This window comes from Orycteropus afer, unplaced genomic scaffold (assembly GCF_000298275.1).
Source record: "Orycteropus afer afer isolate SDZICR_OR568_19922 unplaced genomic scaffold, OryAfe1.0 scaffold00087, whole genome shotgun sequence".
Lineage (NCBI taxonomy): Eukaryota > Metazoa > Chordata > Mammalia > Tubulidentata > Orycteropodidae > Orycteropus > Orycteropus afer.
The window spans coordinates 6,941,401-6,945,536 of record NW_006921674.1 but is presented as its reverse complement, the minus strand read 5'-3'; positions in this window follow the sequence as shown (position 1 = coordinate 6,945,536).

Below are 4,136 nucleotides of genomic sequence, written 5' to 3'. Positions count from 1 at the left end.
TTTTTTTTTTAGGCTCTTTTCTAGAAATTGTTCTTGACTCCAATTTCCTATTGCTACTGTAACAAATTACTGGAAATTCACTGAAAATCCCATTTCTGTAGGTTTGCAGTCTCACTAGAGAGCAAGGTGTTAGCAAGGCTGTATTCCTTCTGGAAGCTCTAGAGAGTGAATCTCTTGCCTTGTCCTTCTTTCTTGGCTTGAGATTCTCTTATAAGTGCCCTTGTTTTTACATTGAAACGACCTGAATAATCTAGTATCATCTTCTCATTGTAACAATCCTTAATGTATTCACATCTGCAAAGTCTTTTTGCCATGTAAGGTAACATATTCACAGATTCTGGAGATTAAGATATGAACATCTTTAACCAAAACAATAAACAAACAAACTTGCTGTCATGAAGTTGATCTGACTCACAGGGACCCCCTTAGGGTTTCTGAGGCGCTACGGAAGTAGATTGCCCAGTCTTCCTTCTGCAGCTTCTGTTCAGCAGTCAAATGCCTTAGGCACTATGCCACCACATCTTTAACTCAAAAGAAACTCACTGCCTTTGAGTTGTTTCTGACTCATAACTACCCCTCCTTGGGTTTTTGAGGCAGTGTCAAGTAGATTGCCCAATCTTCCTTCAGAGGAGTGGCTGGTGGGTTTGAACCACCAGCCTTCTGGTTAAGGGGTCATTATTCACCTTACCAAGGTACACATGTATATGAGGCAATTGAAATTGCCTCATATACATGTGAAAGCTGGACAATGAATAAGGAAGACCTAAGAAGAGTTGATGCTTTTGAGTGGTGGTGTTGGCAAAGAATACTGAAAGTACCATGGGCTGCCAGAAGAATGCACAAATCTGTCCTGGAAGAAGTGCAGCCAGAATGCTCCTTTTAAGCGAGAATGGCAGACTACATCTCACCTACTTCTGTCATGTCAGAAAAGACCACACCCTGGAGCAGGATATCATGCTTAGTAAAGTGGTGGTTCAGCAAAAAAAGGAAGACCCTCAATGAGATGGACTGACACAGTGGCTGCTGCAACATGGTGGGCTCAAGTATAGCAAGGATTGTGAGGATGATGCAGGACTGGGCAGTATTTTGTTCTGTTGTAATAAGGTCCCTGTGAGTTGGAGCCAACTCAATGGCACCTAACAACAACAACATTCACCTTACCATAAAAATTTTCTAATTACCTTATTTTTAATTTATTCTCAACTCGTTTCCTAAACATAATTAAAACTATATTTACCTGTGAGTTGATTCAAATGTTAATTTTAAGTGGCATTCTTATAGTATGTTGTTGTTGTCATGTGCCAGCCGTAGAGTCAGGCCCGACTCATAGCGACCCCTCTTTGGGTTTCCGAGGCAGTATCACTATGGAAGTAGATTGCCCAACCTTCCTTCCAAGGAGTGGCTGGTGGGTTTGAACTGCCAGCCTTCTGGTTAGCAGTCAAGTGCCTTAGGCACTATGCTACCAGAGCTCCCTTCTTATAGTATAGTTCCAAGAAATAATTTAACTAAGCTTATTGGAGATCTGGTAGTGTAGTGGCTAGGGCACTTGACTCCTCACCAGATGGCTGGCGGTTCAAACCCACCAGCCACTCCTCGGAAGGAAGATGGGGCAATCTACTTCCGTAGCGATACCACTTCGGAAACCCAAGAAGGGGTTGCTATGAGTCAGGTCCGACTCGATGGCAAATAACAACAACATACTTTAAAATTACTCAAATTATTCGGTTTTCAATAATTTAATAATTAATTAAAAACCACTTCAGATTTCTATACCAATGGCATCATTTATAATTTTTTTTCCAAATCATTTGAAATTTAGCCAAAATCTCTATGTAATTTATTTTGTGGATTAACTGGAGCTAAAATGTCATATGCATGGCAATACACTGTAGATTCATGTACTCTTCCTGGCATCCCCCAATCTGTCCTGAATATACATCATAGACCACAGGTAATATGAACACAATATATGGAAACAATGTTCTTGATTTCAATGAATCACATTTAATCTGATTTACATTTTTATAAAGAGCAAGCACTCTGTTTTGCAAAGAACAAAACTTTTTCAATGTCCATGACTTGAGAAATATTTTTCTGCAGGATTTTTTTTTTTTTTTAAGAGATGAATATTGTCCTCCCGTAACTAGTATAGTGACAGCTTGGTTTATTTAATAGTCCTTAGAGCAAAAACATGTAGTCAGAAGAAAGGCTTGATCATTGCTCCTAGGATTCAAGTGCCCAAATTCTTTCTGGGAGAGTCAGCTGGGATTAAAGTGGGATAAATGGGGAGAAACAGTCTCAATCTTCTGGGAAAGGTCCAGTAGTGCTGAATGGATATGAATCATTAATTCTCAAATAGCTCATTTTATTTTTTGTCATATGTCATGCCCAAATCAAAGGATGCTGGAAAGGTGGGGATTATTTTATTAAAAGAAATAGGATTTTCCTCTCTGTTTTCCTAAATCCACATTTAGCCTCCATATATTAGACAAATAAAATGAAGAATTTGGAAATACTAGCCTTTTATGCAACCCTTTCCTCAATACCTATCAAGAGTTAAAATGTGCATGTATTGACTCAGAATTCCACTGCTAATAATTTATTGAAAGTGATTGCACAAGTAGACAAAAATAAATGTCCATTAACAGGGGACTGGTTGAAAAGGAAATATGATATCCATTCACTGGAATCCTTAGTAACTATTCAAAAGAATGAGGCTAAGGTGGAAATATATATAAAATACACTGTCAGGTGAAAAATAAAAGTTGCAGAAAAGAATGCGGAATAAGACCTAATTTGATCTTGTCTTCTTTTAACAAAGGGTACAAACCAAACTCACTGCCATTGAGTTGTTTTCGATTCACAGCGACCCCTCTTTGAGTTTCTTAAGCAATATCTCTATGGAAGTAGATTGCCCAATCTTCCTCCCAAGGAGTAGCTAGTGGGTTTGAACCACCAGCCTTCTGGTTAGTAGTCAAATGCCTTAGGCACTACACCACCAAAGCTCCCAAACTATACATAAGAAACAGTAAATAGAGAGGAGATGATGAGGAACTTTACTTTTGGTTATACTATTTGAGTTTTATACCAAGGGCATGTGTTAGTTTTATAATAAAGTATTTTTTTTAAAAATATACCTGATAGAAATTTTGAAAGATATATTTATAGCCAATAGCTTAGCAAAGTATTCTATACATTTCCAGTCACAAAAATGTTTAAAATTACGATGTTTAATATTATCTGAAAAATAGCTAGCTGATCTTAAATTTTTATTTCATGTTTTGTCATAATGTCTTTTTAATAACACTAAAAACATAGTTACTGGTACCATTTAAAAGTGTTGCCCTTCCCTTAAAGAATCCATCAAATAGTAAGTTTATTTTCAATTAAAGAAAAAGGTAAAGAATTTGAAGAACATCAGAAATAAAAACTTAATGTTACACAGACTATTTTCTATAATTTATGCCAAGTTTTGAAATGGAAGCTGCAATCTCTGCAGGTTTTGTTCATGCTAAGAGTGTATCGGCTGAAAATCAAGGTAACTTTGGAGTTTTGTCATTTCCAAGAAACACTTAAACTATTGTAGGTGCTAAATTTTTTTTATGAGGAAAAGAAGATAAATGTCCATATTCTACTTCATTTTTCTACTGTAAACTGAAATCTAATATATTAATTATTTAAAAATCTTTTTCACTGAAATGCAATTTAGTATGCAAATTATTTAGATTTGCGGACATTTATATGTCTTTTTCTCCATATCCTGCTTCAAATCCACTGTTAAATGGCAACTTTTGATTTAGGAATTAAGCAATTTTGACCTCAAAAGTACACTACAATATGACCTCTTCTAATTTGGGGGAACATCACCCCCCCCAAGGAAAATAACATCCCCCACTTCAAAAGTTGATTATGTATTTTCATAGCAGCAGAGTGACCACAACTATATTTATTCAATGAATAGTTTCCATAAAAGAAGACCAGGTAATCTACTTTTGTAGCGATTGTTGTTGTTGTTGTTGTTATGTGCCGTCGAGTCGACCCCGACTCATAGCGACCCCTCCTTGGGTTTCCGAGGCAGTATCACTACGGAAGTAGGATTGCCCAACCTTCCTTCCGAGGAGTGGCTGGTGGGTTTG